The following is a 15824-nucleotide window of genomic DNA, read 5'->3' as shown; positions in this document are numbered from 1 at the left end:
CCATTTCTTGTTCCTGTCTATCCTTGTTATACCGCCTTCCACTTCCGAAACCTTTGTACCTTTGTTCTCTAAAATCTTAATTATTATCCCCTGTGTGTTTACATCATGTATTCTCTTATCTCTTTTATTTTTGTGTCCCCGTTCCTTTCCTTATACTTTTTCATTTTCCTCCTTTGGATACAACTCTGGGAGTAATACAAAGCAATTTTTTTCATTGCGTCCCTGAAGCTTACAAGGCTTGTGGGATATAATTATATCTAAATGGAATCCATTTCTCCACCACTTCTCTGTCTTCTCTCTTAATCCCCATTGGTAATTCACCTAACAAATTCACTTCCACCTTCACCCTAGCACAACTAGGTTTTGTCTTGTTTTGAGTCATCATGTCAACCTGTAAAAGTTTTTCTACAACCACAACTAGTGAAAAGATTGCTTCCTTCCCAAAAAGGTTGGGTGGTAGTGTTGGGAATGAAATACATGTTATTGTAGTTGTGGTGTCTTCCTCCTAATTGAACATGGGATACCACTTTAACGTTCTCATTTATGAACAATATTTGTGAGCGATATAGAATTGTGGTTTTGATTGAAGAGTCACATATTCCCCCAAGTTCGATGCTCTTATCAAAACATATCTATTGCTGAGCAGTTCAATATTGAATTCTCTCTTCAATTCGCATTGTTTTGGAATAAGAGTTCTCAAATCTTGCATGTTCGCCCACCCATATGTAAATTTCCCTATCACTATATATTGTAAATCCTCTTTGAAAATCATGTGGGCTATCTCCTCCTCTTCCCATATAATGCTCAGTTCACTGTGCAAGTATTGTATTTGTTTCAATTTTATCTGTTGATGTTTTTTTTACGTTTTTTGACCGTCTTTTTTGCCTATTTTTAAATCATTTTTGGGAAATTTACTTAGAATGATTTTTGCATATATATTTTGGACGTTTTTCTAAACCTTTTTTGTCTATATTTTGGACGTTTTTTTGATAATATTTTTTAATCAAGTTTATTTTAGCTAGAAAAAGGTTCTCCTTCTAGAAATTTAACCATAATAAGGAAGCCTTCCCTGCTTGGTTTTAACTATTTTTATTATAGCCAATAATATACGGAAAAGGATCAAATGTACCCCTGTACTATAGGAAATAGTTTATATATACCCTTCGTTATACTTTTGGGCCAAATATACCCCTTCCGTTATACTTTGGGCCAAATATACCCTTTATCTGTTAAATATGTGGGCCCCAACCTTAAAATAAACATGTGAAAGGTTGGGATTAATTTTAAAAACTCAGATCATTTTTATCCAGTTAATACCCAAAATACGTAATCACTTGAAGGGTTGAGATTAATTAGATGGACTCAAATAATTTCTGTCCCTGCCAACAACAAAAATAACCCATAGCCCAACCCAATAAAGCTTCAAATCTCAACAATGGAGTAATGTAAAAGTTGTTTTCTTCAAATCAGTTTCTATCACTTCAATAATAATTGTATTCACTTAACTTGATGATTCTCAGCATCCAAACACACATAATACTTCAAAAATCTCAGTAACTTAATCGATGAGTCAGCAACAAAAAATTATTGAAGAACTTTGATTTTTCAATCTCTACTTTTGAATTCAAAGAACCCAAAAATTGAATTCAACTTAATCGTAGTAGACGAGAAAATCTCAGCTCAAAGAAATAATAACCTAAATAATTTTTCAGTGCTCAATTGATTTACAACAACTTTCAATCACAAACTTTAAAAGTTTATCGGTCACAAATTAAAAAGACAAATCCAACAGCTTTGTTTTCAACTTCTCCACCTATTGTACATTCTAATTTTAGCACATCAATCCAAATCAATGGAGTTTTCAAGCACCGCCTTAATTAAACTTTCAAAAATTTCAGAATTGAACTCGGATAATAAACTCAACAAGAACAGTAGAACACAAAGATTTTTTTAAATGTTTTGTATCCCAGAAAAAAAAAATAGGAATAGTAGCTATAAAAATGAGCTTTCATGTATCAGTTGAAGCTAATTAGTTGACATTTGGCAAAGAAAGTATTTTAGTGAGCTATTTTGGGTATTAACCGAATAAAAATGATCTGGGTTTTTAAAATTAATTCCAACATTTCTCATGTTTATTCTAAGGTTGGGACCCACATATTTAATGGATAAAGGGTATATTTGGCCCAAAGTATAACAGAAGGGGTATATTTGGCCCAAAAGTATAATGAAGGGTATATTTAAACTATTTCATGTAGTACAGGGGTATATTTGACACTTTTCCGTTTAATATAATTAAAATAATGATATAATAATTTGAAAAAAATGGTGAAAAGAAAATTTTGTCTAAAGAGAATTCTTTTAATAAAGGGCAAAAGGTTCAAACAACATTTCTAAGGACGGATGAGCTATTGATGAAATCTGCTAAGGAAGGTGCAAGTTAGGCACCAAGTGTCTCTCTCTACACTTAATAGNAACGATTGTGCCCGAGAATTGACGATGGCAAGGCTTTGATCAATGACACCCAACCGATCTATTGTCACTCCAACAACATGAATTCCACCATGACTCCTGTGGATTACTTTTGGAAGCTATTTATCACTAGGGTTTGAGCGATACAATAGAAAGAGGAAACTAGTAGTTTAGAGGAAGAGGTCCCAACTACAGTCCATCAAAGTGTATGCATGGAACAAGCGATGAGGGAATTGCAATTTTCAAGCGTTGAAACATCGACCCATTAAACGCCCAATACAGAATCTACACGAGATAGTCGCAGTAATGGTAAGTCTCTCATATTTGTACCTCCTTGCATGAAGGATGGACGTGTAACTGTTACGATTGGGAAAGATTATATTAAGGCACAAATGAAGAATTGGGAAACAACGGTAATAGGATAGGTAGTAGGTGATACATATGGGAAACAACGGAACAACTATGTAGACAAGAATTGGAGTTTTGTTTCTATGCCTAGGGTACGACTGAAGGATACTATATTTTCAAATTTAAATTGGTGACAAACAAGGAAATTGTTATTAATTTTGGACCATACTATTACAACAATAAACCAATCATTCTCAAATAATGGAGGCTAGATATCCAGTTTGATAAGGAAACTGCTAGTTTTATACCTATCTGGGTGAAGTTTCTAAGGCTACCTGCAGGGTATTGGTTTGCTGAGGCATTAACTAAAGTTGCTAGTACAATATGTAGACTAGTGCATATTGATTAATACACTGCAAACTCTATTAAGATTTCATATGCCAAAATTTTGATCGAAGTAGACGTCTCACAACAATTGACTGAGGTGATTCAAATTGAGACTAATGCGGGAATGTGGGAGCAACATGTAGACCATGAATCGAAGCCAAAATATTGAAATGAATGCTTGCAGTATGGACACACTGCTGTTACCAGAAGCAAAAATAAGGGGAAAGGTGAAACAAGGGGAACTAGAGAAGAAATTGCTCAGCCAACATTTAAACAAAAGACAAAGAAAACTAAGAAACCGCGGGTTCCCAAATAGGTGTGGTAGGTTGTAGTTGAAAAGGGGAAACCCCCAATTGAAAGAGAAGGTCTCAGATACAACAGGGTAGTGGCGTAAATGGTTCTATGGTGGGGAGGAATGATACTCATTTGAAGGCACCTGGAAGCAATTATGAGAAAGACATAATTATCTAGAGAGAGGGCAAGCAGGTGTTGACTAATGCTGACCTAGGTAAACAGTGCACTAATAGTGTTGGAAACTCTATGCTTTTTGCACCACCATTATCATTGCTACCTAAAATGTAAGGGGTCTCAATCAGGCCCATAAGTAAAAAGAGGTTAAACTCTTTATTAATAAGAATAAGGTTGAAGTATTTGGATGTCAGGAAATAAAAGTTAAAACACCAAAAACCAAAAGGACCATACAGAATTTAGGTAAAGAATGTCAATTTTGTCATAACTATACAGAAACATCAAATGGGAGAATTTTGATAATGTGGCAAAGGTAGTTAGAGGTGAATATTATTGAGATTAGAGATCAATATATCCACGACATAATTGAGGACCCGAGAACTTAGAGGACTATCTATTTCACTATAGTTTTTGTTATGAATAACAACCTACAAAAGGATAGGATATGGGGTGAATTGATTCAAGTTAATAGGCAATACCGACATCCTTGACTATTATCTAGGAAATACCAAGGGGGATAAAATACGCTAAGCTATTACTTAGACTAAGACACTTGGCTTCCAGGGTTTGATTGACACAAATAAACTTACACCCTCAAAGGAGATCACTGATGCTATCAAGGCTATGCCGAAAGTGAAACCTCAAGGGGTAGATGGATTTCCTATTGAGTTCTTCACAAAGAATTGAGAGCTTTTGGAAGATGAGGTACTACGAGCTGTGCAACCATTCTTCTGCACTGGAATACTATACTCATTTATAAACACTACTGCTATAACTCTTCTTAATAGTGATTGCACTCACAAAAGGAGAAATGCTTTAGAAGGAGTTGTTTTCAATTAACACAAAAAAGGTCTGTACCACATTTTTTTAGCACAATCGGGTTCGCATGCTCCCAACACATAATAATTAGAAAGAGATATATTCAATGTCTAATTAGCACAAATAGGTAACCATGATCATCACATGAAAAATGAACTTTAAAAGAAATAAACCATATGTGACGCCCTTCGACATTTTTTCATTGTTGAAAGAATTGATATATAATAAATATCCCAGTCCAGTGGTTAAAAGTAATGTTCTACCAAAAATATAAGGAAGTATGTTTATTATGCGATTGTTCCGTACCCTTTATAAAAAAACTAAATAAACCTTTTCATGCTAACATTTATTTTTTCAATGAAATATCTAATCTTACTTAAAGTGGCTATATTTTTTATAACACATCTGATCATTCGGTATGCAGAGCTCAATAGTCCAAAAGTTCATTAGTTTCTTCATATTAATACATAAATTTCACGTAGCTAAAGTATCTTTTTACATTAAATAAAGATGAATAAGAACTGTGATGATTACTTTTGAATAGATAGTTCAATTGAAACAGCTAGATAGCAGAATAATTACCCTTGAGCCGAAATTCTATGAAAGTTGATAAATAGACACCTATCACAAGGAAACACAAAATTTGCAATGCCAAAGAAGACTTAACACAATAAAATAATGAAGTATGTATCAGTAACAAACAAGCACCACCAAAGAGGTAAAAAGAAGTGAAAAATTACTCCAAATTAGACACTAAAAATGGTCATGATTGTGATAACTTAATAACTACCAACCCAGTTATGATTATATCAGACTAGTTAAAAACATCGAGCATTTGTTTGCTAGTTAATCACAATTTGTTTTGAACCAAATAATCGAACAAAGCCTAAAAAAATAATAACGGTAATTACTATTACAGAAAGAGCCAGAAGGTTGACATCATAGCTGATAGGCTATAGATCATAACACATAGAGAACTTAAAATAAGTAGATTAAGCACAACAAGATAGCCTAATTTTACCATATTAAAGAACAAATACAAAACAACTCTAACTACTATCGCTGACAAACCTGGAACATTTTATCTTACCACGTTTATTACCTTCTTTACCTTCAACATTATTTACTTATTCTTTAAATTATTTTTCAAGACTCAATACTAACCAATTAATAGGGATAGTGTGGTAAAATAAAAATATCAATCATTATTCTCTTAAGTATAGATATGTTGATAAGTAGCTTGATAAAAAGGCTTGAGCAAAAAATTGATCAACAAATCAAAAGCATATTCCACACAATATATTTGGCGAACAAATAGTTAATCAAACACAAGTAGCAATATATTCTATCTATGAACAATCAAAAGCAAAGATTGATTTAGAAATTTTAATTAGTTCGCTTGAGTATCCTAAATTCAGAAATAAATTTCATAGAAAAGAACAAAAAATACTTTTATATCTTCTTTTCCCCCTTTGCTTATGACAACAACAATTGCCGAAAGAGAAATTGGTTCAAATGCACAAAGAAAAAAGAGAAATGGAGAAGGGAAAATAAAGGCTAGCTGAAAATTGTGATTCAGAAATACCTGAATATTGCAGAAACACTTTTAGAAGAACAAAGATGAGGAGAACGCTTGAAATTCTATTGTCAAGGCAAATGATGAACAAAGAGGAGAGGTGTATCAAAACCACCTGTAACGCGGGGACGATAAAAAATCAGGTGGAGCAATACTGAGAGTAGATCAATTAATGACAATGATGAAAATACCCTCTAGAAATTGAAATTTGACGGAAAGCTGACATGTTGATACCATTAGAGTGACTCATTCTTCTAATTTAGGATAAACAAGTAAAACAACCCGCACCTTGCGCGAGAATTTAATATCACAAATTTTATAAAATTATACTTAAGTATATTTGTCATTAAAACTAAAATACTATATTATCTTACAAACAAGATTACATAGTAATGAACATTAACAATGTATAGGAAAATGATAATTATAACATCTTATCAGTTATCCTTCAATCAATGATCTTTAATTTGATTTTATAATTTATCATTTTGCTTCCAGGAAGTGTTACTATTTGATATTTTTGGGAAATCAAATGAAAATCAACATAAACTATTAATTTTCTCATAAATAAATAATCGTTGGTGAAGGGATAAATAAATTTTAAAAGGCTGAAAAGTGAAAAAAATATTCTAATTCTAACGTGTAAAAAGTTCAGCCCTACCTTTTGCTTTACACATATCATTTTAAAGTTTCCCATTTAAATGTATTATATCTAATTATTAAAATAGAAAACTGAAGTGAGAATGTATCATATTGGAAAACAATTCAACTTATTATATATACTTGAAAGGGAAAAATATTACACAAAACTATTCAGTTTGATTGAGTGCTTTTTAAAAATCAACATACTAGAGTGATGGAGTTCAATTTGAAACTACACTTCTATTCCAATCGCAATGTCGAGAAACACATTTATTGCTTCAAGAAAAGTATTTACAACTTGCAGTAAACTCGAGAATCTGTTCATACTTCATATTGAATATGAGAAATTAATTTATTGTGTAGTTATCTATGTCTTTGGGATTAAAAGATGCTCCAGTCTAGTCATATTCCTCTATAGGTCATCCAGCACATCCTTGCACCCATGTCAAAAGTTTATTAATTCTTGTCTTCTTTTCTAGTTCACTTCGCACCTCAGGGTGCAATAAAGTTTTAAAGATCTTTATGTCCTTACAATGTCATACCAAATTTGAATTTTGTCTTCAAGAGATGGTAGTATAGATCTTTAAGAAATTTTTGTATTGTACCTTCAACAATTTCAGTAGAGAAAACTTGCATGAATATTCAATTAATGTGTGTAGTTTAATCTATACTAACAAATACTTATAACAATAACTTTGTAGAAACATAAACAATTTTTTTAAAAACATGTAATAAAAAACAACAATTAATATCATAAGCATAAATTAATGACTATAAAAAACATATCAGGATCTGTAACAATAGAATGAAAAAGAAATGAAAAAATCGAGCTCACTGAATGTATAGTGTCCTCTTAAGGAAATTATTCTCATGTAGTGCCCGAGGTTTAAAGGAATAGATCCTCTCAGAATGGAATAATTCTATTCACTAGTGCATTGATACAAAACAATGGTGTCAGGAACAAAGTACACAAATATTTAATTGTGAAGAAGAAAAAGAAGTATTTCAGAATTTCTTAAGTATTAAAGTCAGGTCACTCGATATAGCACCTTGAGTTCCAAAAAAAAGAATTAAAGAGAGTTCATTCAAGTCATTCCTAAGTTCTATTAAGTTTTGGATCAACTTCAAACGATCATAACTTTCACTACAGGATGAGTTAGGAGACCCATAAGATATCAAATGAAAGATCTTTGAGTCCTCTTTCCAACACCACTGAGTTTGCTAATTTTGAAGCTCGTATGATGAAAATATGCCCGTTTGAAGTCAGGTTATCTATTTAAAGAAAGTTACCCAAAAATAGGAGGGGTATTTTAGTCTTTTCCTTATCCCCACTTATTCTAAACGTGAATTACACCCAATTAAGGGTCTAAACTGATTAGAGTTTCATTCATCCCCAAAAGCATTTAGGGTTTAGAGAGAAAATTCAAGAGTAGAAAAATTTCAAAGTTTCAAGCGTTCGTTCAAGAAATTCAAGATTTCGCCAAGAACCTAGTTCTTTGAGGTATGTAAGCTTCCTTAGTGTTGAGTTTGTTCTCCCACACGCCAATCATGTGTTTCTTTTGCGAATATATCCATACATATTGAGCAATTTAATTTCTTGATGAGTTCTTGATAAATGTTCTTGAAGTTTCCTTATCGATTAAGTTTTGATGTAAGATTTTATTTGGGTCAACTTCAAATGACTATATCTCTTAGAATATAAATAGTTACATGGCCCATACCCTATTAAATTAAATTTATTTGAATCTACTTTCCAACGCCATCAATTTCACATCAATCCAATTTCTGAGTAAAAAGTTGTGATCATTTTAGTAACCGATACAGTGCTGTTACGAATTAGCCGATGGGAAAACATTAAAAAGGATTGTTTTTGTCTTTTTACCTGTAAGAAAACCCTAAACGAATTTCTTGACGAATAAAAGTCTCAAAAAAATCAGATTTTTATCTTTTAATCCATCATTCTCTTCTCTCTCAAACCCTAGGGCAAAACCCTAAGGAAAAATCAAAGAGGAAGACTCCATTCAAGATTCTTTCAATATTTTTCAAGATTCTTTCAATACTTTTCAAGATTCTTCTTCAAGGTAAGTCTTTCTCCAAGAATTTCATTCTTTTCAACTCAAATTCCTCCATACAATTATGAATCAGTAATGCAAATCATAATTCTTGGCCATAGAGATTTCAAGAAACTAATTTAAAAATCTCAAGAAAAGTTTTCTTGATCGTTTATCTTTAAGGTAGGGTTTCAAGGCTTCTAATCAAGTTCTTCTTCAAGATTCTTCAAGAACCTTATTCTTCCAGGTATGTAAGGCTATCATAGTGTTGGACTAGTTCATCTTCACGCCCTACATCTACTTTCAAATCAGTAAAAGAGAAATCTAGTATTCTACCCATAGATTTGAGTATTCTTGAGTTATGTTGATTTTGAGTTCTTGAATTCCTGATTCTTTTAAAATTCTATTCCTAATTATTGAGTTTTTATATTTTATTGATATCCTTGAGTTGATTTGTTAATGTCTATAATTCAGCATGAACCCTATTTTGAGTTATAAATCTTGAGAAGTTTTTCAAAGCCAACACATGAGTTTTAAACAGAGTTTTGAGGAAGTAAGTATGAGAATGAGAAGAGTCATATACATGAGTTCCATATTGTTATTTAGACCCTTGAGTCGAGTTGTTCATACCCATAAATTCTGCACGAACTCCATCAGTTGAATATTTTTGAGAGGAGTAGTATCTTCAAGTTCTAAGTCTTGAGTATTGAGTTCCTAATCATTTTGGGATTATATTCCTAATCATGGGGCTACTACATGTTACCCAGAAGGTCCTTAGGTTGAGTAGTCCATGCCCATAATTCCGCATGACCCCTATGAGTCGAGCAGTCTTGAGAGGAGAGGTATCATTGAGCCATTGAGTTGAGTATTTCATGCCCATAATTCCGCATGACCCCTCCTAGTCGAGAATTCTTGAGATGAGTAGTATCATTGACTCCTTGAGTTCTGGAGTTGTTGAGTTCCAAGTATTGAGTTCTATGCATGGTTATTGAAAACCTTGAATTGAGTCGTTCACGTCCATAATTCGGCATGAGCCCTATTTTAAGAAGTCTTTTTACAAATTATTTTAAAACTTGTTTTAAAGACTTGACCACTGAGTTGAGGAAGAGTAGAGTTGAGTTCATTTTCTTTAAAATGATAAATGGGAACTAGGTATTTCCAAGAGTAAATGTTTTTACATTTAAGATAGGAGGAAACTGAGATTTCCAAAAGAGTTTTGAGCAATTTGAGTACCATCTCTTTTAAGAGAAAGATTTTTGAGTATTATTCTCAAAACATAGAAAGAGCTATGTTTTTAAACATATGAGCTAGTATATTTTGGGAGTATTATTGAGCACTGATATGGGGGAGAATTCATACAACTCACAACCTCCATAAACCATATAGCCAACGTGGGTAGAAAGGGTCATACTTTTTAGATGATTACTTAATGCTTTTTAGCATAGACTAGTGGATCCACTTAGTAGTAGGTTCTATACCTAGACAATGTATAGGACACTTCTGGCAGCATGGGCGAGACGTTGTATCATCACATAACTCATAATGATGGTTGTCGATTAGATAACAGAGTTATATTGTATTTTTATATACAAACTGAGTTATTATTGTAATCTTCAATACAATTGAGTTATTATCCACTGTTTCAAAAGTTTTCCATATATTGCATATTTTGTTATTGCTTTATCCTTGAGTATCTTGAGTTGAGTACCTTTGAGTTGCGTATTACATCTTCGAGTTGAGTATCTAATCTTTGAGTTGAGTATCTTATTCTTGAGTTGAGTTTAGTTGAGTGAGTTGAGAAGAGGTAAGTATGTTTCCTATTTATCAAGTTAAAGCTTATGTTTATGCTTTAGAATTCCCCTTACATGCTCGTACATTCCAAGTACTGAGACATTTGGCCTGCATCATTTCATGATACAAATACAGGTATTCAAGATCATCAGCAGGCCTTCATCAAGGTCATGGGATATTCCAGTCAGCTTTGGTAAGCCTTCTTATATTCCAGAGGACTTCACCTTTATCTTATAGTTAGTAGTTTTAAGATGTCGTGGGTCTTGTCCCGATATCCTTCTGTAATAGTAAAGGCTTCATAGATAGAAAAAGTTATGGAGGTTCTGTATTTACTTTTATTTTGAGTATTGTACAGACTTTTAAAAAGGTTGAGTATTCGAGTTTATTGAATTTATTACAGTTTTAAGCTTTTGTATGCTTGATTTTGTCTTCTGCTTGTACCAGCCATGATGAAGGTTTGCTTGGGGACCACCAATAGTTCTCGAGTGTCGTCCACGTCTAGGGTGTTGATATACCGTGAGTTTACGGTATTTCTAATACATTTCACTTACAAGTTGTGTGTGTCTAGGGCCTTTTTATATTGGTTTTTATGTGTTTTTATCATATTTTGTTGGAAAGGTGTTCAGGCGTGGAAGTTTAGAAACAACTGAAGGAAATGCAGAAACAGGGCATTCACGGAGGTGATCTACGGACCGTAGGTCCATTCACGGTCCATAGGTTATGACCGTAGATCAGCAAGCATGGTATTGAGGACAAATCAGGGAAATCTGACTAAGTGTGGAACCACGGTGCCCATTGACGGTCCGTAGATTGATCTACGGACCGTACTGTTGATCCGTAGAGTGATACTGCGAGGGTTCCAGTACCTGATTTTTGAAGATTCTAAGTATGGAGCCACGGAGGGGATTGACGGACCGTAGGTTGATCTACGGTCCGTACCGTTAGTCCGTCGTTTGCTTCAGAGAAGCTGATTTTTTGGAAGCAGAAATATTTTCTAAGTCCTGGCTGACGGAAGGGACTTACGGACCGTAGATCCATCGACGGTCCGTAAGTCAGTCTGGTGGATTGAAGACGCGTACCTGAACAAACTTTCCTTAATTTGTTTCCTTTTTAATTTAGGATTTGTTTTCTATAAATAGGACATGTAAACCTCATTTTTGGGGGTTAGACATTATTATTCTATTTTTACCTTGTGCTTTGGAGATTAAGTTGCAACCCTAGCAATTATTGATTTCCTACATTCGTTTGAAGATTTTGGCTTTGCAATTCAAGTTGAAATTCTGGGTTTATTATTCTTGTTACGTAAGTTTATGATTTATTCATCTAATATTATGAATTGTGTTCTTGCTAGTATGGGTAACTAAATCCACAACTAGGGTTGTGAGAACCATGAGCGATTAGCAAAGTATGAATAGTAAATAAGCAATTCTTGAATAGTGTTTTGCATGCATTGATAATTCTTTCGTTTAAAAGTCTTTTTAACGAGTGCACGCGTTAGAACTCGCCTTGTTGCTACTTGCCGGATCAAGGAGGTAATTAACAAGAAAAGAATTATCAACATAGATTTAGTGTGATACTATCTAATAGGCTAGTGTCGATTGGTGCGAAGTAATAACTAAGCCAAACATCGATTATGATGCGGGGTGAAATTCTCTAGATGCCGGACCAAGGATCTAGGGATACCTAACTTATCACTTTGCATGTAATACACTAAAAAAGGATTGCTATTATTAGGATTACTGCGTTATGAGATCGTGGGGAACACGTATACCCTAGTTATTTCTCTTATCTTGATAACAACCAAAGTTGAGTTTGATTATTGATTACTTATTAAGTTCTTACTATTTGTTTCACACAAGCACAACCCCCCTTTTATTACCTGTTTCTGGAAATAATTTGACTAATTGAATATAATTGTTGGTTAAAAGTAAAGTCTAAACCNATTCTTGAGTTGAGTTTAGTTGAGTGAGTTGAGAAGAGGTAAGTATGTTTCCTATTTATCAAGTTAAAGCTTATATTTATGCTTTAGAATTCCCCTTACATGCTCGTACATTCCAAGTACTGAGAAATTTGGCCTGCATCATTTCATGATACAAATACAGGTATTCAGGATCATCAAAAGGCCTTCATCAAGGTCATGGGATATTCCAGTCAGCTTTGGTAAGCCTTCTTATATTCCAGAGGACTTCACCTTTATCTTACAGTTAGTAGTTTTAAGATGTCATGGGTTTTGTCCCGATATCCTTTTGTAATAGTAAAGGCTTCATAGATAGAAAAAAATGAGGAGGTTCTGTATTTACTTTTATTTTGAGTATTGTACAGACTTTTAAAAAGGTTGAGTATTCGAGTTTATTGAATTTATTTCAGTTTTAAGCTTTTGTATGCTTGATTTTGTCTTCTGCTTGTGCCAGCCAGGATGAAGGTTTGCTTGTGGACCACCAATATTTCTCGAGTGTCGGCCACATCTAGGGTGTAGGCTCGGGTCGTGACACGTTAGTACTTGAAATGTATAGAGCATGCAAGATATTGATATACTAAGATGAACAAAGTATATAAGCTGAGCAATGCATAATTGAGCAATGATATAATTTGAACAAGGATATAGATATATAATAATGTATAACTAAAAACTAAACTGGATGCAATGACCATGTACTAATCATGAAGATAATATGTTGTATTGTATTCTGAAGTATATGCTAAAAACCTGGTCAATGCAATGAGACTCTGACTGTGGGAGCTACTATTAGCCGACATAAACAATTTGAGCTAAACGTGGAGTCCTATGTATACTCTCAATCAAGAGGACCTAATATACCTTGCCATGGGGTATCGAGGCATGACTGTGGTGTGATCACTGAAGCTGGTGCCCAACTGAGGGGACTTATAAACCTAAGTGGGCCTGTAGTTTTGGGACTTTGAGGGTACGATAAACCCCAGTCCAACTTGGTGCTAAGTCTACTCCCATTTGAATAATTATGATGCTAAAATGCACTAAATATGGATAGCTCAAAAACTGACATGTTAACTGAGAATGCAACATTTATATATTGAGAATACGACATTTGAAATCTGAAGCATGAATTTCTCTCTAGTTGGCCTAGCAAGTATAATTCCTAAACTAGGATAAATTTACACAAGATAGGGTTCTGAGTATTGTCCTAGGAATTATACAAAATTATCAAGACACAATTTTATTTAGATCAAAGGAACCACAATCACAATAAATCTTGAAAATCTAGAAACCCAAGGTCTAAATTTTTTTTGATAATCTAAAGAACTAACTGAATTCTAGGGACCTAATGGGTGAAAAGAACCCACTAGTAAGATCCCACATACCTGATGACGAAATCTATGGAGAAATCCTTTGGATTTTGGGGCTGAACTTTGAAGAATGCTTCTGCTTGTTCTTGAGAGGACTAGATGACTTTTTCCCATTCTTTTCACTCTAAGTTTGTTGATTTTTGGAGAATGAGGGTTCTGGGTATTGTCTGACTACATTACTGGGCTTAGACATAGTAAAATGACGTAGTTTAGGCATCAAATGACGTAGTTTAAGTGCCCAATACATAGGGAAAATAACCTAACGATGTTGACTTAAAATCTAACGAAGGCCTTCTTGATGGGACTAACTGACCGTCAATAGGACCACTGCCCGTCAACTGGGTCGTGGTTGTGACGCTTCTCAATTTGGCTCTATTTAAACAAGTGTAACATTTTACTTTGAGCTTGGATTTTTGCAAACTCGATGGAGTTGGAAAGAGTACTCAATGATATTTAATTTTATAGGTCATGGGCCACCTAATTCATTTTGTGCTGAAAGATATGACCATTTAAAGTTGACCCAAAAGTTAAAGGTTGAATTGCCCCATTCACGGTCCACTTCACGGACCGTGTGAAACACTACGGGTCGTGTAGGCCACCGTGGTTCTTCACAGTGAGTTGGGGTTGTACTAGGTCGATTTCACAGCACACTTGATGGACCGTGTGGGGTTCCACGGCCCGCAGAGGGTTCTGTGGTCCTCCATGCCTGGATGGATGTGAACCACGACAAGGGTGATAGGTCGTGGTCTTGTTCACGGCCCATGGACCCCTTTATGGTTCGACCTTTTTCTTCTGTCCAGTCTTATTTAAATCCTGAGGTCTTAGAATATTTCCCACTTAGGATCATTTGTCCTTGAATGAAGACTAAATGTCACGACCCAGGGGTACACCCTAGATGTAATATGGCGTACTTGACCCCGAAGGGGTCTCATACAAGCCACTAAGCATATCATAACATAAGATAATAAAAAAGCGCAGAAATTTAAAACATTTTTCCATACAATCGAAATCTTTCATAAAAGCAAGCAGAAGTCTATAACTCTTTGTCTCAAACCATCTAATACAACTTTGAATACTCTTGGGACGTAGCCCATACAATAGTGTAAAACATAAAATAAAGACATAAAGAAACTGGTGGCTTTATCCTCGATGCTATTAGGACTCACCAAGTCTTCAACTCCTTGCACTTCTAGAAACCTATCTTCAAGAATGGTACTCAAAATCACCGAACCCTACATTTGATGAGAATGTAGGCAAGAGTATGCGTTAGTACAATAATATACTAAATATGATAGCTAGCATAAATAATCAACATAAGCATATAAGAGTCATTAGTCAACATAAGACATACACCTTAATAATAAGAGACAACAACATAAGTCATGAACATAAGAGACATCATAACAAGACATAGGTTATAAACATAACAGATAACCACATAACCATAAGCTTAGCCTCCAACATAGACATAATGTAAGTATTAGTCATCATAAGGCATGAACCTTGAACATAGGAGATACTTCATATTCATAGCATAGTCATAACTTAGTTCTTCATAATATAGGAGAGACACTCCACAAGTAGCTTCAAGCAATACTTGTTCAATGCATGGAAAAGACCCCATAATCTCACGCACATTAAGTACCACCTTAGGCCATACATGCTTACCATATTTGATCTCATCATTAGCTTACTTCTCATAGACAAGGGAATCTATCACCTTTAGTCAATCATATCATAAAAGGCAACTATGACAACAATCCATCAAACATACATCATAAGCATAAGTCATAATCCTATTCATCACATAGACCATCATAACATAAAAGTAACATACCACAACTACCCTCAAAGCATACTTGTGCAATGCATGAATAAGATCCCATTATCTTACCCATACTAAGTAAAGCTTCTTGAGTAATCATAGTTCATAATTCATATTCTTGTCA

The sequence above is a fragment of the Solanum stenotomum genome, chromosome 11, assembly GCF_019186545.1.
Source record: "Solanum stenotomum isolate F172 chromosome 11, ASM1918654v1, whole genome shotgun sequence".
Lineage (NCBI taxonomy): Eukaryota > Viridiplantae > Streptophyta > Magnoliopsida > Solanales > Solanaceae > Solanum > Solanum stenotomum.
This window is presented reverse-complemented; position numbering follows the sequence as displayed.